The following is a 27,524-nucleotide window of genomic DNA, read 5'->3' on the forward strand; positions in this document are numbered from 1 at the left end:
GAGTGCAAGAAAAGTTGTTCATACATTTGGTGTTAAGTGTCTGCCAACAGAAATGATTTTTTTTCTTTCCCTATATTATTTTTATATCCAGCTAAGTGTTTATGGTAGTTAAATTTCTCAATCATGCTGCTGTGTCAAGTGTAATGGAAATTTTATAGACTAATATTTCATATTTCATTCTAGTGGCATACTGAACGAGAACGTTTCCCTCCATCTTCCAGAAGGCACAAATACTTGATAATAGAAGGAATGATCACATACTAAGAACAGTGCCAACCATCACCTCTTTTTAGGAAATGTCTTGTAACTCAAGTAATATTTTTTAAAAAATACTATATTCATCTAGAGCATATAACAGATCATCTGCTTCTCATCTTCTTAAAGAAAAAAAAGGTCTGTCAGCATTTTTAGTGCTATTAACTGCATGCAGAGAGTTCCTGAATCTCTCCTGTCATTTCACTACCCTTTCTTTGTATGTTTTGAAATCTAAGAGCGAGAAATGTCTGTGATTTATTCAGTGGATGATGCTCCTCTGCTGTATTCCAGATTCCACCAACTAGGATGAAGTAAATGTCTCTGTAAAAGTATAGGTCAGTCAAAGTTTCATTCTGGCTAAATCAAAAAAATATGATTTAGCCAGAATGTTAGCTATCAATATTACCAGCTTGTTCAGTTAGGACAAGACAGTCTCAAGGTTTATGATGACTATGCTGCTTTAAATAAATATGGGTCTATTAACACAGAGTAATTAAGGGAATTGCCACCAATATTTTGTGGAACCAAAGTCAAAGGTGTGTGCACTCTACAATTCTGCCAGAACACATTTCTGTTTCTTTCAACTATGCAGATAGAGCAAAAGAATAAATGATTCCTAGGGAAATGATTCCTTGGAAAAGATACCTTCTAGCATGCAAAGAGAGATGAATGACAATAAGTTTCCCAATACATTAGATTTAAAAATATTCTGTTTATGAGTTTTCAATGAAAATGTTTTCATTGACATGAAAGTTTTTTCATACTTCCTTGCCTTCATTGAAATAACATTAAAATCATAATCACTGTATTTTCCCTGGAGAGGTAATGTGAAATTTAATCATAGGAGGCATTTATAAAGTACAGTTCTGGCAGCTGAAATCAGTAGAAACTTCAGATAGCTTTGACAAAATTGTGATCCACCAAGTGATAGCATGTAACACATGGCAAATTCAATAAATCTCATTTCTCCCTGTTGACCAAAAATGTTGTAAGTTATCAATCGTTTTCTGAGAAATGAGAAATTAATGAAGCCTGATGAGAGCCATCCTATTATTGTTATTGTTGTTGTTGTTGTTGTTATTATTATTATTATTATTATTATTATTGTATTCACTTTATTTATAGTCTGCCATTCTTTTGATGGGAACTCAAAGCGGCTAACAATCCCACACTTGAGTCATAGTTTAAAAAGTGCAACACAAAAGTTAAAGAAATAATTAAATAATACAGTGTGGTAAACACAGATCTAAATATAATAAATACACATTAAATTGCCTTTAAAACTCACAGTCCCCCCCCCCCCCCAGCAGCCTGCCCCAAATCATAGCCTTAAAAATGTTGTGAAAGGAGGTGTACATGGGTGGGGAGGCTTGTCTGTAAAAAGCAAGATGGAAGAAGGATGAAATAGAATATGTAAGCCAGAAGGAGAATATGAATGCCAGTTAGGAAAAGGGAATGGAGAAGATCTGAGCTCCATTTGGGGGAATTGAGAATGTGGAGAATGTTTCTTTGTCTAAAACAGAAGGGTTACTGTGTACTGTGGTTTTTTACATGTGGTAATTTCACAGCAAAACTCTTTTTGTATAGAAAAAAATATTCACAGAAAGTAATGTTTTCTGAACAAAAGGATCATGTGAAACGTTTCAATAGAATAAGTCCCAAAATGTGAAAACTCTCATCAGTCTTCTCATTGGGTTTTCTCGACATTCTAAAAGCACATTTTGATCATTTTTGTCTAAATGGTTTTGATTTCCTTTTTTTCAAATTAAAAACGAGAAAGTGGATTTGAAATCATTGTGTGAGAGAAAGAGTTAGAGAGAGCAGCTATACTACAATGATATAGTCCAAATTGTTTGTTTAACATTTGTTTTCTAGTTTCCTTCCTTAATTTTCTTCCTATTGCCAACTAGAGAATTTCAAAAGACAAACTTCAAAATGTAATCTTTCCAAGATTTGGTTGAAACATATTTCCTGTTCCAAAGGGATTGTGAGCAACACTAATACCCAGATGGCTGCGGGGTGGTGGTGGGGGGGAGGATTTAGCTGCAAAACCTGTTCCACTATCAAGTTAGTTGTGCAAGTAATGTATACTTCCGATTCAAAGCAATATTTGATTCCACTGCTTAACAAAATGTCTTTTGATTGGCTCAGCAAGGATTGTTGAGACTTTTATTTGTTTTTGAATAATTTATCAACATTCCAAATGTTTTCATATTCCTAGTGGGGGCAAGGAAAAACTTTAAATACAGGAGAAAGCAAATATGTGATGATTTTCCTCCCTTTAGTGCTTAGTCACAACTAGCAATGTGTGTGTGGAGACTAGATATGAAGTGCCAGGAACACAAGAGAGTCTTTGAAGCTCTTGCATGAATACACTCCTGGTTCAGGAAATCCTAAGGCAATCATATTTTCCATGCAGCACCACATACCTGTATGTGGCTAGAATATATGGAATTAGTACAGGCATGGACAAAATTCAGCCCTCCAGTAATTCAATTCCCACTGGTAAGCTGGCTGGGAGTTGAAGTCCAAAATACCTGAAGGGTCAAGGTTTGTCTATGCCTGAGTTAGTAGAACTTTGTTTATCCATGGAGTATGATTTGAATGTTTAAATTCTATAACAAAGAGATGAAACCCTGAGTGGTACATTTGAAATGTGTTCAGGCCATAAACAAGTAAGGATGCATGCCAGTGATTCAGGAACTCATTTCCAGGTTCTCTCTGAGTGTATGTAGAAGTTATTCTATTTGTTGTGGACTATAGGTAGGACTGATAGTTTGCTGGTCATTTGACCAATCACACCCTATTGCATGTGATAACCCATATTCCATTTGTTAAATCAGTATAATCAAAACCAAGCAAAACCCTGATGCCAGAAACTGTAACATCCTGATGATTATATGGTTATGGTGATGGTTTGCTCATAGTTGCAAAACATAGCAAGATGCTTCTGGATAAGCTAATGATGGAAATTTGTATGGGCTTAATAGATCAGCCTTATGGGTTGCATTTAGCTAACCAGGTAAAATGCACCCTAGAACCTAGAGAAGAGAAAGATAATTTTTCATTGGCTATGGAGACAGCAAAATATGCTAAATAGAACCAGTAGTTCTTGCCACCATTCTTGTCAAAGATGGCAGGAACCCCATCTGCACAAATGGAATTGTCCCAGGAACTTTGTTGCTGCTATAACTTGTGCAAAGTTCACCAACAGCCTTCAGAAAGGCATTTTATTTTGTTTTCCAAACCCTGTCCAATTTTTCCTTAAATCTGCATAACCAGTAGGCTCATCATTCTCAATGTGGACATTCCACTCCTTACCTTGCTCCAAATGATGTAATGGAACCAAAACACATTTATGCTCTCCGAAGCATATTTTCTTATTTGATGTACTAATGCTTCATAAGAACAACACACTAACACACACACACATCTTCATTTAAAGAAGCAGACAGCTGAGGGGGGGGATGTGAGTTTCTATGAATGTCACATCCCCATTTGCCATGGCAGCCACAGTACAAATTGTTATGGTTTGCAAAATGCACTGTGCTGAGTGTGTTAACTGGAAAATGAAGTGCATGAAGCTGTTTGGCTGAAACTGCAAAGACCTGGAGATTGATTTGATACTGTTTCTGTTCTGCTACTGCAGAACCAGTTTGGACAAGTTTTCAGTGCTGACTGACTGGTGCAGAGAGCAGTGTACTCAAAGAGGTCTTGCCATTTTGAGGTCTGTTTGCTGCTGAGAAAAGAGGGAGAAGAACTAGGATTGTATTCTTCTCTGAAGCAGATTTGTGGACTGAGAAAGGACTATTTATAACTGTAGACTTTTGTAAGTGATCAGAGGGATCATTATAAATACTGCTGTTTTTGATCTCTTGGAATCAGTAAAGTTCCTGTATTTTTGTTCTGCAAACCTGAGTGGCATGCTATTGTTCTGTGGGTGACTCTGGATTGTGGGCAGATATAAGAACTTCCATTTATCATCATCAATCTGTGAAACAAACCACTAATATATGCCTATGCCATGGAGGACATCAGAATCAAACACTTTAAACCATATTTAGTGTTGGCCATGTGCCACATCATCTCATCTTTCTGTTATTTAAAAGAGAGAGAGAAGCCCTACCTTTGCAGCAGTAGAATGAACTTTCTAGATTAGTGACCTCGAAAAATGAATAAAACAAATTTTAGTTCTTTTATTGAATTTCGTACTTGCTTGCTGCCCCATCCCCGTAATGGGGTAACATTGTCCCTCATTTGCCATGATTACCTGAGGCACCTGTTCTGAGAAGACAGGCTCTAACATTATCTCTGTGGTTTGTTTCTATTGCTGCTGGCTGCCTGCAGTTATTCTGCACTCTTTTTATCAGAGCTCTATAAACTGGGAAATGTAAGAATTGACAGTATTACATGGCATGCTTGTTATCAAGCAAGGCTTTTTGACTCAGACCTAGACAGCAAATAACTGTTGTTCCTTTAGCTGAATCAGGTCTGTCTGCAAGCTGTGCATGATTAAACTTTATATAAAAGAGGTTACATTCCAGTGAGTGTTACTTATGCATATACTACGCCAGCACTTTCTCCTTCTAAGATGTGACAAAGTAATATCACTCCTAATTCCTTTATCATTATTCTGTCTCTTCCTCCTCCTTTTTCATCTTTAGGTAAAATGCACATTTAGCAGGAAACAGAGGGTAAAATATGATCCTGATGCAAAAGCTGTTGCTAATGACATGATCTACACTCAGTCTCATTATTTTGCGAATAATAATGACAGCTAATTTAAGTGTAATGCACAAGCAATTTCTTAGAATATCCACACTAACAGTTTTTGGAGAACAACAATGCCAAGGCTGAGTTCAGAAAGCAAAGCATAATTTAGCAGATTTTCAGCTCAGTGAGCAAAGATAAAAATCCCTTTTGTAAGAAAATTACCCTGCTGAAATGTAAAAATCATTCATAATTCAGAATATATACAAACACCTCAAGACATTCATTGTAGTGCAAGGCTGTCATTTGCTTAAATGCAGAACTACATGGATCCAGTCCAGCTTTAGAAAAGGGGAAAAAAACAGATTTTGCCCATTTGAACATTTGGCTGTAGTAATGTTTATTGTGCTTGTAATGCCAGTTTCTACTGGATGAAAACTAATTGTAGTAAGGATAATGATAAAGAGGTCCTTTCTATGTTGCCTTAAGTAGTAGAGCCTTTGTGATTCAGTTACTTTTGGTTCTTCTTCTTGTTACAATGGAATTTTTAAGTGACAAAAGAAGAAGAATCCATGACATTTATACTGTAACTCATATTCTCTCAGCCTCTGAGATGCTACAAGATCCCTTTGCATCCTTCTAGGTAATGATAATTCATTGATTTGCTGATCTCTTTTTTGATGCTCATATGGGACAGAATTTGAACATTTAAGAGGAGTAGTGGTCTATAAGGAATACTTGTTTCCCAAATGTGACACATGCCTTTCTTCTATTTCATCTCCACACACTACAGAATTGTGTCAGAATATTGACACCATTCCAGACTCCTGTAAATCAGTAGGACTTTTGCCTTTCAGGCACTTTCAAATCACATGTACAGAGTGTACTATATAAGATGTGTACTATATAATGCTCTTTATCTGACCAGGGTCAGCCCTACCATTAGGGAGACTGAAGCAGCAACGTAAGGTAGCAGGTGATTGGAGTGGATTTTGGAGGAGATAAAAGTCTGCACCACATGACCAAATCTGAAGACCTTAACCTAATGGTATTTGAAGATGTTGTCCTATTTAAACAGTTAAGGTTCAATATCCAGCTGGTCCAGTAGCTTCTGAATGCATATGGTAGCAGGTGACAAATGTCAGCATGTTTAATGTGTTGTCGAAGGCTTTCATGGCCGGGATCACAGGGTTGTTGTATGTTTTCCAGGCTGTATGGCCATGTTCCAGAAGTATTCTCTCCTGACGTTTCACCCACATCTATGGCTGAGGATGCCTGCCATAGATGTGGGTGAAACGTCAGGAGAGAATACTTCTGGAACATGGCCATACAGCCTGGAAAACATACAACAACCCTGTCAGCATGTTTGCTCAGAGGCCTTTCACACAGCCATATAAGCCAGAATATCAAGGCAGAAATTCCCATAATATCTGCTTTGAACTGGGTTATCTGAGTCCACACTGTCATATATTCTAGTTCAAAGCAGAAAATGTGGAATTTTATTCAGCTGTGTGGAAGGGGTTTCAGGCCCCAAAATGAGTTCAACTAGTCCTTGTTCTGAGGATGTCCCACCATGATCTGGGGCTTTCTATAGGCATTTCCCCTTCACAAATGCTTGTATAGTATGGTTGTATAATAAACAATTCTATCAGCTTCTTTTATACCTTTACTCTGATACAAGTAGGTTTGCTCATACCAATAATCTGAAATCAGAACAATGGATCAATTTTTAGGAGATAAAACCCTTAATATTTAAGGAACAGAAATTGCAGGTTTTGCTAAAACCTATTCAGAACATTCCATTAAAGCCTGAACCAAGTTAAAAGCAAGTGCTTTAGAAATAACCTGTAACTTTGCTATTAGAAGATAGATCTCATCAACTGTGATGAGACAGAACAGGGAAAAGAATACATTAGCAACTCCATAAAACTTTTAGGTCAGTGCTTCAAAAATGTAGGTAGTATTCCATATTTTAACATCTTTAAAAATACTACACACACATCAAAAGGTACTGCTGTGATAGCAGAGGGCAAAGTGATAAGAAACACCAGGTTCAATTTCTGTTCCTATTAGGAAACTCATAAAGTAGTTATTGAAGAAGGCATACAGAAAGTTCAGAAACTAAGCAAACCTATACCACAGTGAGACTGAATCAAGATCACAGAAGAAAGAAGTAAAAGATATTGTTTCCTTACATTGGTGCCTACAATTCTGAAGGGAATACAAAGGGAAGAAAAGATGAATGAAGTAGAGTATTTGAGCTTGTGTCAAGTGGTGAAGCTGGTAAATATGAGGAGGGGAAATTTATAAAAATGTGAGGAATCTGAGACAGAATGTTTTTGGACTCAGAATAGGTTCATATAGGTTGGCTTTTCAAAATCTAGAAAAAGATGAGTAGAAGCACAAGTCAGCTTTAAGAGAAGTTACAAAAACAATTTGGTTTGCTGAAGAAAGAACCATCACATTATATTAGAGCAGTGGTTCTCAACCTGTGGGTCCCCAGGTATTTTGGCCTACAACTCCCAGAAATTCTAGCCAGTTTACTAGCTATTGAGATTTCTGGGAGTTGAAGGCCAAAACATCTGGGGCCCCACAGGTTGAGAACCACTGTATTAGAGGTTCTGGACAACATCCATAAGGCTTCAAAAGTGGTAGAAACAGAATGATGGAATAACATATCATGGTCGTAATCCACTTGGAGAATTCTCCTGTGAAATCACATGGGAATGAAGGTTAATTGTACAAAGAATACAGCAGTCTTTGCCAGGAGCACCCAAAGAATATCATCGTATCTTTCTCTGTTTCATCTTTGCCGTCCTTTTGAAGAAACAGAGACTCATTTTGAAACTCATAACCATTACAATAAGAAATCCCAAATGATATATACAACAGAAAATAATTATTTAAATGATTAAGGGCTTCTGTGAGCTCAAAGGATTAATTAACAACATTTATCCAAGCTAACCATTCCATCTTGTTATGGTTTTCTGCCAGTCCCTGCTTCTAGGTGGTAAGGATAGTCAGAAATATGATTGGCATGCAGAAATATTTAACAGATGAGTTTCCAAAAGTCAGCTAATTTTCATTCTTACATTTCCCTATATCATACTCTGTAAAGGTTTACCATTAGATTGTGCTTCTAGTTTAATTCCAGGGAGCAACATGGCTCTGCTTCCAGAAGTCTGGTGAACCTGGATTAAGGCAACAAAAAGGGTAAACCTGAAAGTGGATTGCAATTTGTGAACTGCTTCTTCTGTACACTGCATGACTTTGAGAAGTGGAAAAAAAGAGTGAATATGAATTCATTAATCATTCCTAATGGACTTAAAAATGAAGCAATCATTATTTTAAGATTAATTCCTTTAAAAGGTAGCAGGTGATAAATGGCAGCACTGAACTGCTGTTGTAATTGAATAGGAATTAACTCATGATATCCTAATGAATTTGAGTGAAGTCATGTCACCATATTCATAATTACTTAATTAAGACACAAATAAAAATTCTTAATTTAAAAAAGAGGATATTTTTATATAATAAAGACAATGCTCCACATCTTGCCTTGACACTCACTGACCACAGACCAATGCAAAATCATTTGTGTTTGGTCTGTTTGCATTTCCCAAAAAATCATCATCATTATCATAATCATCTATATCAGTGGTTCTTAGCCTGTGAGTCCCCAGATGTTTTTGCCTTCAACTCCCAGAAATCCTAACAGCTTGCAAACTGGCTGAGATTTTGGGGAGTTGTAGGCCAAAACACCTGGGGACCCATGGGTTGAGAACCACTGATCTAGATAGTAAAGGTAAAGGTTTTCCCCGACGTTAAGTCTAGTCGTGTCCGACTCTGGGGGTTGGTGCTCATCTCCATTTCTAAGCCGAAGAGCTGGCATTGTCCATAGACATCTCCAAGGTCATGTGGCCGGCATGACTGCATGGAGCTCCATTACCTTCCCGCCGGAGCGGTACCTATTGATTTACTCACATTTGCATGTTTTCAAACTGCTAGGTTGGCAGAAGCTGGAGCTAACAGTGGGCGTTCATTCTGCTCCCTGGATTCGAACCTGCAACCTTTTGGTCTGCAAGTCCAGCAGCTCAGTGCTTTAACAAGCTTTGCCACCAGGGGCCCATGATCTAGATATTAGTATTTAACATTAAGAAGAAATGAGCCTACATATTTAAATGAGAGCCATCCATTAATAATCCTGTCTCTGCAAAATGTTGTTGCTGATGCCTCTTGACCACTAGCCCTTTTGTCCTTACCTTTTAATAGTAATTTTGAAAAATAGGAAACCAGCAGACAACATGGTGAACATATTTATGAAGAAAAAGAAAATGATAGGTATTTTACCTGAGCTCTGATAAGCCCTCTTCCTACTTTCTCTCTCTCCATCTCATTTTTTTTTTAACTCAACTGCTAGAATACCAGTGTTATCCAGGTTGGATGCAGGTCATCCACACACACATGCACAAAAGCTTACCCCCTCTCAACATAGCTTGTTTGTCTTTTCAAGTTAATGGTAGCTTGTTATTAACAGAAAAAAATAATGTGTACATGTTGGTTTTTCTTGTCTTCTAACTTACAAAGTTGTTTTTATTTGTGTGTTTTGTCCTGTCTCTTGGAAATATTACTTGAGCATAACTGGGAGACAGTGGGATGACTATTTTTACAGCTCTCTTTTGTACCATAGCAACCATATTATGTTAATTTATATTTCAAGCTCATTTCACAACTAGTATGGTAAAGCAGAATAAGACTAGAGACCTTGTATGCTGCAAGTTCTCATTAAGTCATAAATGTCATCATAAAACAATAACTATTTCTCAACCTATTTTATCCCACTGAATTTGTGAGTCAAGAGGCTACAAGAAGAACCATGTATACAATCTTGCCTTCCATGGAATAATGTATGGGCTGTAGAAGTAATAGCAAGAGAGGTAGTGATAGTGGTTAGAAACTGTACCAAGAATTTTGATTGTTGGATGTCTTCAGAAATACTGATTCTTCCTTTTTTGAGTGGAATAGCATTGAGCTCTAGGGAAGTAATATTAATTCTTATTTCTGTTTTTGTCAGAGCTCACCTGAAATGTTGTGCCTATTTCTGGTCTGAGGAGGATATGATTCTGGTTGCCCTCCTTGAACATACCTCAAGGATAGCAATCAGGGTGATAAGCCATCCAGAAATCAAGGAATACTATGAGCAATAAGTGAGGACGATGGACTTGTTTAGTTTGCCTAAGTCTGAGAAGCCATATTTTAAGTATCTGAAGGTCTGCCAAGTGGAAGATGGAGAAGGCTTACTTTCTCCTGATCTAGTCTCTAGAATAGGATTGAAGCTAGTGGATTCAGGATAGAGGAAAAAGAATCTAACAAAACAATAGGAAGATTTCATGACAGTAAGAATACACTGTCGTTGAAGATGGTATGCTCTCATTCATTGGAAATTGTCAGTGATCCTTTTACTATGTATTCTAACAAAGAGTTGGACTAGATGATCATTGGATATACCTACTAACTCTGAGTCTATAATGTAAATACAGTGTAGTACTAATAGTGGCAATGGTAGTAGTAATATCAGTATATATTTCATATTGTTTTCATGTTGAAAATCAAAGGCTCTTAGTTTTATTTTCTTCTCTCTGAACTTATCGATGTCTGAAAAATAGCCTTTTATTATTGTTTTCAACCTTAATTGCCATGACTTTGCTTTTGCAGCCATAATATGTTTTAAATTACTTTATTGAATTTCACTGGGAAATTACATGTTGGCCACTGTTTAATTACAGCATATATAGTGTGGGTTTGGTCAAGCGTTGCCATTCTTTGAATTTATCATTCTGAATGGCCTGTTACCTTCCAAATTTGCTTTCCAATTCTTTTTCAGTATTCTCTTTAAAGCAAGTTTTAAAAATGCTTTTTGAACCTTACAATTTCTCAAAAGAATCCCATTGATAAGTAGCCTCCAGTTTATTTGAGGGTGCTAGTACTAATTTAGTTTTGACAGAAATTAGCCTGCAAAGCAATGTTGTGCAACTAATAGACCTAATTAAAGAAAATAAGAGGAGGTCTAAAGAGTCATCAGCTGAAATATAAAATCTTCTCTTGGGATGAATTTCAGTCTTTTAGACTGAATAGAAATCTTCTTTCTACTGCTGATTTAAATGCATTGATATACCTCAATTCACAAAGGTCATGTAATGATGAAGGCAATGTTATACTTGCTACTTAGCATATTGCTAAGTAAATGAAAGCAGAGAAACCATTCTGAAAAGGAAGAAGATTTGCATCTCCTCTTTGCATTCTTCAAAGGCTATATGGTTATTCCTTGGACATTCATGTATTTTTAGGCAATCTGGTGATGCTGTACCTATTCCAAGGTTGAAAAAGACATCACAGATGATTCTAAAACAATATGTATTTGCTGTCCCTAAGAAAACAAAAATTATTGCTACATCACTACATAATTTGATTATTGCAACTGAGATAACAAAATGAAAGCAATGGAGGATGGGTAGCTGTTATATAACCAATGCCCTCATACCATGGTAAATATCCTAAAATACGTAATATGCAGCTAAAACTGCTTCTGCACAACCACATCATCTGGATAAAAATGTGGATTAAAGAAATCCAGTTCCACTCCAGAGAGTCTCCACACACACTCAGGGAACCATGAAAAAGATCCTGCAGCATCCACAAAGCTCTCATCATGTTGAATCAATCCAACAGAACATTTGTTTTTCTTAGCCCCATATGGAGAAATGTGCCAATATGCAGCAATCCATTTGATGAGAATCAGCAACGGAGTTCATCTTTCAATTAAAAAAAAAGGGGGGGCGTGATTTCTTCTCTGGGTGGGAGGAAAATGGTGCTTGTTTTCACCTTTTCCTTCCCATATATCCTGTCACATCTGGTTCCTTTATCAAAATTTCCCAGAAGTGGTGCCATTTACATGACTGCTGTGCAGGTTTCCCCCAAATTTCTGCACTGCAACATCCATACACTGATCAGCTGCAGTGCATTTTATCAGACTTTCTCCTGACTGTATTTAACATGTATTTTCCATGTGAATGTGTGTTGCAGAATGCATTACGGGTGTGCTTTTTAAAGCCACTCTGCCTAATAAATTATATCATTCTGGAATTCACAGCATGTGCAGATGGGGCTTAACTTGTTGTGGAGACACCTATAGGCTACATTCTGCCTGTTATGCTTCACAATGATGGAGAAGAAAGAATTGTTCAATTCTATCACAATGCCAGAGGGTCAAGCTAAGCATTGTTGGAAGGCCTAATAGAGCCCAGAGTGTCCTGGAGCTTCCCTATGACACAACTGTCATGTTACAACTTCAGCAACAAGGAAATGTATACCACTGCTTGAAGATGTCATGTTCCACCCCATATATGCCACCTGGAATGGATTGTGAAATCTTCTGGTTTCCACAGGACAGTCAAGTGTTTCTACGCACTTCAACTACACAGAGTAGACTGCATTTAAAAATGGATAAATAGTAAGTGTGACTATTTTATAGATGAAACAATAATATGTGTGGATGAATATTGGTTTATCAAATCAACTGCAGGTGTTGTATTTTTAAAATGAAGAACACAGTCATCTACAAGCAGCTCTGTACATTTCAAATTTCCCCAAAGAGAACATATATTATTTTAGACACCAGACTACAACAAAATTGGCCATCATGCCATTAAACCTTAAACCTATGATGTTTAATTAAAAAGCCTCAATGAAAATAACAACAACAACAGGAAAAGCTGATACAATATGAGGATTTAAAGATCGAATTACAAAGACTCTGGCACAAGCCTGTCAAGGTGGTCCCAGTGGTGATCGGCACACTGGGTTCAGTGCCTAAAGACCTTGGCCTGCACTTGAACACAATCGGTGCTGACAAAATTACCACCTGCCAACTGCAGAAGGCCACCTTACTGGGATCTGCGTGCATTATTCGCCAATACATCACACAATCCTAGAAACTTGGGAAGTCTCCGACGTGCCATCTAATACAACAGCCAGCAGACTGTCTGCTGTGGACTAATCTTGTTGTGATAATAATAATAATAATAATAATAATAATAATAATAATAATAATAATAATAATGTAAAACAAGTTATCTACGAACTCTTTTTGTCAGTTTTCTTATCCTGATAAAACATAGTCATTTACATTGGTCTCATCCCATAGGTTATGCCATAGATTAAGTATTTAAGACAGACATTGCTCTCAGTGGAATTTTGATTGTACGTTTGAACAATGCTACTCAATTCTCTTGGCAACAATCATCACATGAAAATGCAGTAGCTTTCCTTCATAGTTAATGATGGCACTTTATATTACTAAAAAGCTAAGCTTGAACAAGTAAAAATAGATAGATTAATACTGCTTTATAGCACTCTCAAAATCCTTGAAAGCTAGTTCCTCTTCATAACATCCTGTCTTCATAAGTCCTTTGTGGGCAGAGTCATCTATATTTTGTTTAGCATAATTAGATCATCAAGAGACACACATTCAAACCAAATTATAATGGCTATATATTTTAATTAATACAATGAAATTCAAGCAAACTTCATGCATTGGATAAGAAAGCAGTTCATTTCAGTTACTCCAAAGTGTTGAATGTCATCCCAAGAACATTTTGTTACTTTTAACCAAAGTAATTTTTTCTCATAATGCAATTTTTTTTTTCCAGCGGGAATTTTTCAATACTTGAATATATTTTGCTTTTGGCAGAAAAAAAAATGGAAAGAATATTCAATTGTTATGGGGGGAAATGAAAAATAGGTTTCACAGGTGTAAAAAAAATGCTGTTCAAGAGAATATTTTACTCGTGAAAATTTTTGTCACTGGGTCTTATTATGTTAAAAATGTCATGACCTTCAGAAAACAGCATTCTATTCACATAAAAAAGATTCCCATAAAAATAGCTTTTTCTTAACGTTCATTAAAGAATCTGTGCAGAAAACAAGTTACCTGCACACAAGTTTCCTGTTCAGAAAACATTTTCTGCATATAAAATCCAGTTTTCTGTGTTGGGAATCTGCTTCCTGTACAGAAAAGTCTGCTTTCTACATTCTAAATAAAAGGCCAATTCATTTATTTATTGTTGCTTGTTTGTTTGTTGCATGTAATACATTCTGAACTACAGATTGTATTAAAAGACTATGATTTTTTAACAACTTTCTTGCTTGTGAGAAGGAAATTCATCAAGATTTGTTTCTCTGTTTTCTGAATGGAAATAGGATTTAAAAATGGGATTTATTCATAATCTAGTCAGTGATTGCATATAAGAAATATTCAGATCTCAGGAACTGATAGAGAGGATACTGTTCATGGTGGGATACAGTTGGCTGAATTATGACTTCTCTGGATTTATCCAGATAATAGCTCACCTACCTCATCTTTATACTAGTATCACTGCTATTAGATGGATACATTTACTTATTTCTAATCTGTGCCCAGAATAGCATATGTTCACTTCATCAGTAAGAGCTATCATTGCTCTACATTAATCTGCACTTTAAAAAAACTGAACCAAATATAAATATCTATTTAATACTTTTCATATAAAAACGTATATTTGTGAAAAACTAAGCAAAATTTGAGATCATATGTAAATTTGAAAATACATAATGCATATTTTAAATGTAGACAGATTATTGCAAAACAACACTTCTTCCAAGTGGTAAGTTGTAGTTAATCATTAAATCTACATTTGTTTGAGTGATTAACAAACATAGTGTAAAGCTTCAATTAATAGGCAGAACATTTAGGCCTTTACGCCAAACATTTTAACTCAGAATATCACAATGTGATATTTCTCTGTTTAGAACTGACAAACTCTTTCATTTAACCATGTTAAACATAAAATACATTTTCTGAATTCATAGACTTGGGATTTTAACACCACCTAGAGGATAATACATCATCCACTTACATTTATTTTGAGCAACTGAGAAGAGTGAGAGCTGATTTTTCTTACTGCTTAATTGAACTATTATGTTCTGTTTTAATCACTTCAATGCATATATTTTTTATTAAAATATTTTACTAAACATTTTAATTTTAATGGACACTCTCCTTGCAACATAGCTATGGAGCAATCAAAAATACATCCATGCTTGAGGAGAGAAAAAAATATGGATTTAGAGGCCTAACACCTTAAAGCCACATGGATTTTTTTTCAAGCACCATTCTATGGTTATATAGTGGGGATTTGATTATTTTCACTGGATGCTTTTTATTGCTCCATTCCAATGACAGTTGAACAGCCTGATGCTTCATTAATGTTTGCAATTGTTTTATTATTTATTTATTTTTATTTATTACAACATTTATATCCCGCCCTTCTCACCCGAGAGGGGACTCAGGGCGGCTTACAATAAACACACATATAAAAATTATACAGTACACATAAATCAGATTAAAAATTATTAATTTACATCAACATTCATAAAAATATTCTAAAATACAGATGGATTATTCTGAAATATAGATTATTAAATCTATCAAATCTATTTTAATGTTATCGTTTCCTTCCACAGAAAAGCAGGTGGTTTTTCCACCATTGGTGAAAAAGGTTGTTATAAAAGTATCACAGTATGGGTGCACAATTGGGTATGATCAGGTTCATCCTTTATGACCACCATACAATGAACTAGTGTGGAAACTGTAATGTGAAATATGTTCTGGGGAGAAATTTCATCTACAGTGTTCCCTCACTACTTCACGGTTCACTTTTCACGGATTTGGTGTTTCGCAGTTTTTCAATAAATTCTAAAATACTATTATAAATCATAAAAATTTACAATTTATAGCCTAAGGAAGGGAGGAAGGAGAAGCCAATGGGAGAGAAAAGGAGCCCAAGCGGCAACAGGAGGAGAAGGAGGTGATTTATTAACACACAATTGGTTAATAAAGACTTAAAATAGTGTATAACTACTAAAATAATGTATAAATATTAAAATAAATATAGTGTCCCTACTTCGTGGATTTCCACTTATTGCGGGTAGTCCTGGAACCTAACCCCAGCGATAAGTGAGGGAACACTGTATAGTATAAATTGTTGGGATATACTGGTTTTTTAAAGTAACAATCTGTAAAACAGACTTTAAAAATTGATAAGAAAATGACTATGAAGTACTTGAAACATTCAATATCATAGAAATATACAATGGGTTAAATATAGCAATTAGTCCTTCTGTGAGTAGAACCACTGGAATAAATGGGACTTGTTAATCCCATTCAATATGAAATGGAAATCATTAAGCTTTCCTAATATCGCTGAATTGCAATTCCCAGTGATTCTAGGGCCCTTCTAGACAGGTCTTAATCCCAGGAGGAAATAAGACTCTTGTAGCTCAAAGAACCAGGATTGCAGTGGGGATTGACCCCCAGGATTGCAGATTTGATCCTAGGAGTAAATTTCCACAGCACCCACATCTCAAAAGGTCTGAATCTTTCTAGGTGTTTAATTAATCTGGGATAAACTGGTAAATCCTAGTTTAATCTGGATTAATTCAGGTTTATTGTGAGGCGTCCCAAATTTTGGGTCTGTCTGGAAGTGCCCCTATATAGTATAATCAATGAGGAGGAATGTTAGCAATTACAGTCCAATGACATCATCACCATCACCATCACCATGCTACTTTATCTCCTTAAAAAGAAACCTATAGTGGCTTGAGACCCAAAGCATAAATCTCAGTCAGGCTGGATCTACACTGCCCTATACCCCAGGATCTGATCCCAGATTATCTGCTTATCCCAGACTATTTGGCAGTATATACTCATATAATGCAGTTCAAATAAGATAATCTGTGATCTGATCCTCAGCTATAGGGTAGTACACATCCAGCCTCATTCTATCTACTCAAGTAAGTTCCATTGATTTCAACCTTTTATAAGGGTGTTTCTACACTGTAGATTTTGATATCACTTTAACTGCCATAACTATGTACAATGGAATCCTGAGAGTTGTAGCCTTCTCTGCCAGCACTCTTTGACAGAGGCCCCATGTAATTGCCTTATAATCCAGTTTCTGAATACAGATTATCTGCTTTGAACTGGATTATATGGCAGTGTAGACCCAGCTAATGAAGGTTAAAGATCATGCTACTTTACATCTTCCATAATTCCATAGTATTGAGCCATGGCAATTAAAGTGGAATCAAACGTATTAATTCCACAGAATAAATGCACCCATATCTCAAGAGTCTTTATCAATTAACTTGATTCATCTTATTGTTTACATAGCACAACACTTTATATTATTTATAGTTTGGATTAAAACTCAAAGCAAACAAAGCAAACTAGCCATCCCACTGTTATTGGAGCTCCCAACTTCCATTCCCTTTCCATTTTCCATGTAATACATAGAATTTAAATGCAGAGGTTGGCAATTGTGACCTTCCAAATTGTCATAGCTAATAGCAAAAGACCTAAGAAAGTTCCTTCCATCACATTCAGAAGGCTAAAGTTGCTCACTCCTCATATGGCAAAGAAGCTCATTTTATTATGTTATCTTACAAAACACAATATATATTAGTGGTAGTTCTTTATATATGAAGAATTATTTTGCTTTTCCCTAGAATTGTCAAGATACATATAAGCATTACATGTGCATTTTATTTCCACTCTACAGTTGGGTGTAAGTGTTGGATCTAATGTAAAGTGAAATGATGCTGGTATAAAACACCATTCCCCTCTTTCTGATTTCATTTACTCGTAAACAGTGTTCAAACAGAATGGCATCTGTTCTTTTTATTGTGTAAAATGTGTGTGTGTTTGATATGCAGTTCTTTTGTCTTGATAAGTCTCATTATTGCTGTAGACCAAAATAATTTATCAAAAAGACTCATATATTATTTAAAAGTACGTGATGTTTCAGCAGCTGCTAGTTCTACAATACTATACATGTTTCATTGTCTGTAGAGTTTTTTTTTGGGGGGGGGATAGAATACTTTTATTTCATGTCAACAACCATCCATTTGCTTTGTCTCTCATTTTTTTTATTTCACTAGAAAACTATACTTATTATCTTTATATATTCAGTATTTTGACAAAACATAGAATTAAGACAAATTGTCATACAGTTCTAACACAATACATTATAGTGTGTTTAATTTAATTATATGGAGGATGACTTATGTTAATAATAGCATTTTTAAAAGAGATGATTCATGTATATCTTAAGAGTTTTGAAAATAAATCACTGTTATGGTCATGAAGACCATCAAGACTTGCCTTCCACACAGAGCCGGCCCTAGGTATTTTTCAAGTGTAGGCGAACAGAATTTTGGCACCCCCCCCCCCCAAACCAATCACTGAAAAATAAAAGCGTTGGATAAGTGAAAATGTTGGATAATAAGGAGGGATTAACAAAAAGTCTATTAAACATCAAATTACATTAAGATTTTACAATTAAGCACCAAAACATAATGTTTTACAAGACATCAACAGAAAAAGCAGTCTCGACTGTATGTTTTGCACCCGAAGCGACCGCTTAATTCGCCTCATTGTTGGACTGGCCCTGCTTCCACACAGCCATATAACCCAGAATATCAAGGCAGATAATCCACAATATCTGCTTTGAATTGGGTTATCTGAGTCCATATAACCCAATTCAAAGCAGATAATGTGGGATTTTATACAGCTGTGTGGAAGGGGCCTGAGTGATTTTATCTTGCAGGAGGGTGACACGCAAAAAGGCATCATTTCCTCATGCCAACAGGGTGTGAGGAGGAAAGTGAAAGTGGCCAGGTATATTTACTTAACTTTTAGGGTGAAATTGGGGTTTTTTGGGGTGGCTGCATTCCATCCTGATTTTAATCAGGATGGCATGTAGCCCCCCCCTCCCCCGGGAAAACCAATGGGGGGGGAGTGGGAACTCAAATCCACACCAAAGCAGATTATTTAAAACCACTTCTGCATAGACTTGAGTACTGGCTAGAAGTGCCCTAGTTTAATATGAGGAATTAAACATTAAAAGACAATTGCCTCACCAACTGTATTGACTGAGTATTGGTTATAAGTTTATCATCAGTCAATATAATTTGCAGGCTAATGAGATAAAAGAAAATGTGACCAAAATAAATAGTTGATACTATAGATCAGGGGTCCCCAAACTTTTGAAGCAGAGGGCCAGTCCACAATCCTTCAGACTGTTGAGGGGCCGAATTATCATTTGAAAAAAAAATACAAACAAATTCCTATGCATACTGCACATGTCTTATTTGTAGTGCAACAACAACAACAATGAAAAAACAATACAATATTTAAAAATGAAAACAATTTTAACCAACATAAACCTACCAGGATTTCAATGGAAAGTGTGGGCCTGCTACTGGCCAATGAGATAGTCAAGTTAATTAGGATTGTTGTTGTTGTGTGCCTTCAAGTCATTTCAGACTTTGGCCGAGCCTAAGTCTAAAATTAATTATTTATTTACTGCATTTATTTACTACATTTATATCCCACCCTTCTCACCCCGAAGGGGACTCGGAGCAGTTGTATGTACATACAATATATTATATTATTAGCATAGCACAATATTAGCATCATATATTACTATATTGAACTATACCACTATACTATTATATAATATGTAATATATAGCATATAATTAATATTATTATATGGTATTGTTATTAGTATTATATTGTATAACATAATATTACTATCAATATTATATGTACAGTAGAGTCTCACTTATCCAACACTCGCTTATTCAACGTTCTGGATTATCCAACGCATTTTTGTAGTCAATGTTTTCAATATATCGTGATATTTTGGTGCTAAATTCATAAATACAGTAATTACTACATAGCATTACTGCCTATTGAACTACTTTTTCTGCCAAATTTGTTGTTTAACATGATGTTTTGGTGCTTAATTTGTAAAATCATAACCTAATTTGATGTATAATAGGTTTTTCCTTAATGCCTCCTTATTATCCAACATATTCGCTTATCCAACATTCTGCTGGCCCGTTTATGTTGGATAAGTGAGACTCTACTGTATATACAATATATTATATTATAAAACTGAGGGCGGGGGCCAGGTAAATGACCTTGGAGGGCCGCATTCGGCCCCCGGGCCTTAGTTTGGGGACCCCTGCTATAGATACATGGATTCTGAACTAAAGGAAGTAATAGTTAACTTTAACAATGTTGTGGAAGAAAGTCAGTGGAGTGCAGAGTAATTTGGTTTTTAAGAAACTTTTTAAAAATAAGAAATAGATAAGTAATAGTCAGAAAGTTCAAATCATAGGAAAAATCCAGACCAAATTTATGTGCTAAGAAAGCCAAACAACCTCAGAATTCTCATAAATTCCTCTTTATTTTCTTTGAATATTTAAAACTGCACATAGGGCACTTTGGGTTCTTTGGGTTGTGAGGACATGATGATTTAAAAATATACAAACAGAAAAGACAGGGAAAAGATAATCTAGAAACAGTATATAATAAAAGTAAAATTATACCAGCAGGATATAATAAAAAGTACTAATTGCATTTAAAACCAAAATTCTGGAGAAAATAAAAGATCTTCACCTGATGATGAAAATATTATAATGTTTCAGATGAGATTGTCTGGGGAAAGTATTCCAAATAATTATATCCGAGCATCTGCACACAAATGTAGTTAGGAAAATATGTATGCATATTTGCCTTCCTGCATTAATAAACCTGGTAATTATTGCAAAGGTAAATTACAATTTAGATGGAAGGTAGGCAAACTGATACACAAACAGACCTTTGCTCTTTGCTGTTTGCTGTCTATATGGATCCAAAATACATGTTAAGACAAAAAGTATTATTAAAATACTTAAGCTATGATATACATTAGTAGACATAATCTAATCAATCTGGCCACTGTAGCTTCCATCATGCTAATTTCAGCAAAATCTTCCTTTCAAATGGCCACATATACAGTTTTGTAAACTAATTACAGCTTGTGAGAGGAAAAAGATAATTAAGTAAGATCATCTTTGTGAGATGGGTATGTTGAAAGTATTAAAGTGTTTCCTACCATGTTTAATAAGGTCAAGGCTCCCGCTGTTGCTGGAAAATTGGAAACAGTTTTATTGTACAGATCCCTTCAAAGATGTCTCCTACATCACACAAACACAAATGAGGAAAGTACCTGAGGACTTGTTAGCGGGAAAGGCCAAAGCTTCAGGCCTTGTCTAAAGGAGGTCACTGTATCATGCTTTCATTTAAACATGAGATGATCCTGTAATTGCAACACTTGTCTAATATAGGAAACTGTATTGATTGAATAGAGAAAAGTATGTTGCTCAATACTATGTTAAAGTATTTTCCAAATTTCATTTGTAGCTGAATTTTAAGGACATTTTGAAGTCTCTTGGTCATGTGAAATATCTTTTGGAGAAAATTTTGAAAAATAGATTTATAATTAAGTAGAGACATCAGGATCAATACATAAAATGTCTATTTTCTGTCTATGGTTCTGAAAGCAGGGAAGTAGGGATAGCCGAAAGGCAAAAGCTTGATGTTTTCTAAAGGCTGTGCTGGGGAAGAGCTCTACGGATACCCTGAATTGCCAAGAGGACCAGTGAATGGTTCCCAGAGCAATTGAACTTTCCCTAGATGCAAAAATGTTCAAACTGTGGCTGTTGGATATTAGATCGATCACAAAATGACATGATTTATTACAAGTGGTTATCTTGCTTGGTAAAGTGGTAGGTAGGTGGCGTAGAAAGTGGAGCAGAGAATACCAAATTGCAGGTGGAAGACACAGCCAAGAGTGTTCAGGACTAGAGCAGAATTGTTGACTGCAGGAAAGTCTGGGAGGTCTCTCGTGCCTACATCATTCATATCAAAGCCAACTAATTAAGAATAAGAAGAGTTCTTACCTAAAGGGATCTGAATATTCCAAGGTTGTTAGATTTTACTAAAACAGGTTGGAGACACTTCTTTAAGTAACAATTATGTAATTATTAAAATTACTTAATTTTGAGTGGAATACTACTGAAACAACGAAGTGCAGAGAGGGTGAAAGAGATTCAAGGGGGAGAAATTAATGTAAAATTCAAAGTGCTGATTTACACATAGAGATGAAATTTAAGACATAACGAATGATGCCTATTTATTATATAAATTACATATACCATAGTGGAAAACTGTGAGATACAATATCTGCTTTCCTGCTTATTCTACTGTCCAGATATTAACTATTGATCAGCAACTTTAAAGCTTTTTCTATCTATTGATCAGCAACTTTAAAGCTTTTTCTATTGATCTATCTATCTGTATATATGGGCTGTGCAAAATTTTGATTGTCGTAAGTCAGATCTAATTTGTTAGATTCATACATACACCGCAATATCCAACATGCAGGCATCACCCAGGCCAAAAATTTAAGAATTAAAAAAATCACCTGGTATTTTTTCATAAGTTATATAAATGTTGTAACTCTGTGACACAGTTTTAATTCACACAGCATCAAAACACTACCAGGAGGTGAAGCCAAATATGTTGCCATACCTCTCAGCCAATCAGGTCTGAAGGAAGGGGGGGAGGTGGATCCATGGCCATTGCTCCATTCTCAAACGCCACACTGCAGCCTCCATTTGCGATCAGGCAGGGAAAGGGAAAAGTGCTCTGCACCGGGTTCAGTTTAGCTTTGCAGGCAGACAAGGTAGTATTATAGGCAGGCAGGCACTGTGCCAGAGAGAGAGAAGAAAGGAGATTAGCGTACTAAATTTTAGCTTCTTTAGCTGAGGCTGACTTGAGAAAGAAGAGTGAAGCTTTGCATGCTATAGGATTGGTACTGGTAGGCACTGCTTGCTTGCTTGCTTTGCTTTTTCTTTTTCTTTTTTGCGGTGGGTGTGTGCTTTTTGCATTATGACTGTTTTGTCTTTTTGCTGCATTTTAGAAAATGTTTGATGGCTACTGGGCTGCTGAGTGCACTGCTGAGCTATTTGTCTGTGTTGCCAGCTAACAACCACCACACAAATTGTTTCAGTCAGACACAAGCCTTTTTTGACACACTTTCTAGTGCGACTGCTCTGCTGTCTCTGTGCAATTGAGCCAAAAAGCCCATAACAAGATGTTTTGGTCAGGAACAAGTCTTTTTTGAAGCACCCCCTACTGGCAAAATTACTTAACGAAATAGTAACAAAAATGTGTTACTTCATGATAGTAAATGAAATGGACCTCTTATGATACATTAGAAACACTTTAGAAATGATTCATGAGCAGCCCTTAATTTCATAATGACAATTGAAACAGTTTTTTTATTGATCACACAGCCTTCCTCCTGTCTCAGAAGACATCCTCCCAGAATGGCTTCTGCTCCTCCAGAGGAACAGTGGACATGATCTTCACTGCACGACAGCTCCAAGAAAAGTGCAGGGAACAAAATCAACCTCTGTACATGGCATTCATTGAGCTTGCAAATGCTTTTGACACAGTGAATCACAGAGCAATTTGGACCATCCTCCAAAAAATCAGGTGTCCTGACAAATTTGTGAACATCCTGCAGTTCCTCCATGATGATATGATGGACAGAAATAGCTTCCAAAGTGACCTATTTGAGGTGGAATCAGGTGTCAAACAGGGACGTGTTATTGCCCCAACCTTATTTTCCATCTTCATCGCTATGGTACTTCATCTTGTTGATGGTAAGCTTACCACTAGAGTGGAAATCATCCATCAGCCCAATGGCAAGCTATTTAACCTCAGCAGATTGAAAACCAAAACAAAGGTCACAACAACATCTGTTATAGAACTCCAATATGCCAATGATAATGTTGTCTGTGCGCATTCTGAAGAAGACCTACAAGCCACTCTAAACACCTTGGCAGAAGCATACGTGAAGCTTGGCCTTTCATTGAACATTGAGAAAACCAAAGTGCTGTTCCAGCAGGCACCTGCCAATGCCTCTGCAATGCCAGAAATACAGCTTAATGGTGTAACATTAGACAATGTTAACTATAGAATTGCATTGATGGTTTATCGATATTATTATTATAATACCTCTGTTTTATATTGGGTTTTTTTTATTTTGTTATATTGTAAATTGTATGTATGTTGATTTTACCTGATTATGTAGTTCGGCCTTTGCCCTATGTAAGCCGCCCTGAGTCCCCTTGGGGAGATATTGGCGGAATATAAATGAAGTTTTTTTTTATTATTTTTATTTCCGCTACCTTGGCAACCACCTCTCCACAAAAGTCAACATTGATACTGAAATACAACACCGCCTGAGCTCTGCAAGTACAACATTCTTCTGAATGAAGCAGAGAGTGTTTGAAGATTGGGACATCCGTAGGGACACCAAGGTGCTTTTTTTTTTAAATATATATATATAAAGCTATTGTCCTCCCAACCCTGTTATATGTCTGCAAAACATGGATGGTCTACAGATGTCACACTCAACTCCTGGAATGATTCCACCAACGTTGCCTCTGAAAAATCCTGTAAATCTCTTGGGAAGACAGGTGGACAAATGTCAGCGTGCTGGAAGAAGCAAAGACCACCAGCATTGAAGTGATGCTCCTTCGCCATTAACTCTGCTGGACTGGCCACATTTCCCGAATGCCCAATCACCGTCTCCCAAAGCACTTACTCTACTCCCAAATGAATTATGGAAAATAGAATGTTGGTGGACAGGAAAAGAGATTTAAAGATGGGCTTAAAGCTAACTTTAAAAACTGTGGCATAGACACTGAGAACTGGGAAGCCCTGGCCCTTGAGTGCTCTAGCTGGAGTTCAGCTGTGACCAGCAGGGATGTGGAATTTGAAGAAGCACGAATGAAAAGCAAAAGGGAGAAATGTTCCAAGAGGAAGGTGCATCAAGCCAATCCTGATCAGGACCGCCTTCCATCTGGAATCCAATGCCCTCACTGTGGAAGAACATGTGGGTTAAGAATAGGACTCCACAGTCACCTACATGCCCACCACCAAGACACCACACTTGGAGGACCATGATACTTGGATAATGAGGGATCACCTAAGTGTGTGTGTGTGTGCATATAAATATATCTCACGCGCATACATACTGAATTTGAATTTGGTTGGGATAAGCTCACAGAGTATGGATTAAAGAGAAAATTGCCCTTTGCAGTTTAGGACTATATCCACACAAATCATCTGGAAAGCAAGTAGATTTTTTTTCAAAGAGTCATGACAATTCCCATAGGAGTACTGACATCTCTATGCTAAATATAAGTAAAGCTGCATCCTCATTTGTGAAATACTTGAATTTGTCAATTTTCACTGATAGATCCTGCTGAGAATCAAATAACCAACACCTTTACTTACAGCCTTATACAAATAAACAACTGTTAATTAATTCCCAGCCTGGCTGAGAAGCAAATAAGCATGTCAGAAGTGATGCCGTGGTAAAATTGCTAAATTCCTTTCAATATTGATCCCAAAAGAGTTGGTGTATATGGAACAAACAATGGTGAAGAGAAAACATCAGATAAATACTGAGAGAATCCAGTCTAGCTGTAATCTTAAATTAAAGTTACAAGTTGCTTATTCCACTGTGAAAATCTTAAACATATTTCCCCCAGTACACTTAGACTCTAATGTGTCACATTAAAATATTCGGCTTCTGAATTCAATTGCTGCTTTTTTTTTAAAATAAACATAGAACCCATAGAATCTTATTTATTAATTCATTGATGATGACAATGAAATTTCATTCCAAATGGTGCTATGTCCTATTCAGTACTTCTGCTTCTGTGTACAATGAATACACTCCTAGGATGGTTTGTGCTGAGGACAAAGATGAAGGGGAAGGATTCAGCATCTGAGTCAAGGGCTAACATAAATCAGCAGCACAAGCAGCCTGACACTAGGGAACCCACCTCGGCTGAGCAGGAACAGTAGCCTCTAGGAGATAGGGATACAGAATCAGGACAGGAAAATAACAACAACAACACATTTATAACCCGCCTTCTCTCCCTGGGGAGACTCAGGGTGGTTTCCAAAGAATGGCAAAAAGGGCAAACATTCAATGTCTGAAACAGACAAACAACAATCAAGACATAAACATGAAATAAAATGATCTCAATATAACTTATAGAACTAACCAAGAATTAACCGAGGATTAAACTAAATAAACATAATGTATCAGGAGCTTCAGGAAGCAAACCAGGAACTAAGTATTCCAGCTAGGCTGCAATTAAGGACTGATGTTATTCAACTGAGGAGATCCAGTCTTTTGAATGAGAGGATGGTCAACATGTGGGATCACTTGGAAAAGCCTCTTGTGGTGCCGTGGGTTAAACACTTGTGCTAGCAGAACTGCTGACCGAAAGGTCAGTGGTTTGAATCCGGAGAGCAGGGTAAGCTCCCATCTGTCAGCTCCAGCTCCCCATGTGGGGACATAAGAGAAGCCTCCCACAGGATGGCAAAACATCAAACATGCATCTTGCAGACTGCCAATTCTCTCTCACCATAAGAAACTTGCAGTTTCTCAAGTTGCTCCTGACACACACAAAAACTTGGGAAAGTGGCATAAATAGCAGGGGGCTGGATCAATTAGGTGGTGGAAGTAATGTCAGTGAAATTGTTACAACCTGATTCTCTCCAGTGTGTAGAATACGTTTTGGCATGCAGTTTTGGTGTTGGTGAGATTACTTGGCTTTGAACATTTTGGAAAGTACTTTGGTCTACTCATGTGCCTCACCTTTATTTTAGCTGACTACTTTGGATTATGATACAGTATGCAGCTGTTTAATAATAATTTGGTGGAAAGGGCTGTGTCAGAAAGGCTGAAAATGCTATCTCCACTCCTCCATTACCTTGGGTAGTTTTAAACTGGTCACTCATCCTGGGACTGATCCAGAATGGTGAATGCCATTTGCATCATAATGGTTTAGACTCTGGGCCCTGGCCACCCAAGTACTATTCACTCCCATCTCCTTATTATGGTGGTGAGCAGACATGGTATGGGTTTTGCTGGTTGCTTCTTACTTGTGATGATGTTGCCCAGGGCATCAGAACCACAAAGGAGAGGGGAGAAGTGGAATTGCCTCTTCATCTACCTTCTTCCTTCTCCAATTGCCCTGTCATTTCAATTAGCATATTCCCAGGAGATGAGCGATCAGCATCACTCATGTTGCACCTGTTGGCTTCTGAAATGAAGAGAACAAAATGAGATGGTGAGTGCCATCCCATCTCACCAGGCCATCCAAGCCCAGTGAACATGGGATGGTTATGCAATCAATTGTAGATGGTTCTGCCTCAAATCTTGCCCAACTATTCATATGGACCCAAAGTTCCAGTTTGCTCTGGATTCTGTGGGAGATATCAGAACAACCTGTGACTTTGGCTAATGTGTTTTAAGGCCATGTTAAGTAGCTTCAGCTTAACCAGGATCAGCTCCATATGTTGTTTAGCCACTTTGATACTGCTTGGGGAGAAAGGCGAAATAACAACAACAACAACAACAACAACAACAACAACAATGGGTGCCGTACCAAAATATCTCAGCTGGCATTTGGAAACAATAGGCATTGACAAAATTATGATCTGCCAACTGCAAAAGGCCACCCTACTGGGATCTG

At 36.7% G+C, this 27,524-nt stretch overlaps 1 long non-coding RNA gene across 1 annotated transcript in view; it reads right to left on the bottom strand.

The window, feature by feature from the left end:
* Positions 1-27,174, bottom strand: part of LOC107982623 (uncharacterized) — a 105,604-nt gene extending 78,430 nt beyond the window's left edge. Inside the window, exons 1-2 of the long non-coding RNA XR_010004403.1 lie at positions 26,932-27,174; positions 22,486-22,662 (exon numbers count right to left, since the gene is read on the bottom strand). This is a non-coding gene — a long non-coding RNA (uncharacterized LOC107982623). The remainder of the gene's footprint in view (positions 1-22,485; positions 22,663-26,931) is intronic.
* Positions 27,175-27,524: the final 350 nt, after the last annotated feature.

This window comes from Anolis carolinensis, chromosome 3 (genome assembly GCF_035594765.1).
Source record: "Anolis carolinensis isolate JA03-04 chromosome 3, rAnoCar3.1.pri, whole genome shotgun sequence".
In the NCBI taxonomy this organism is placed as follows: Eukaryota; Metazoa; Chordata; class Lepidosauria; order Squamata; family Dactyloidae; genus Anolis; species Anolis carolinensis.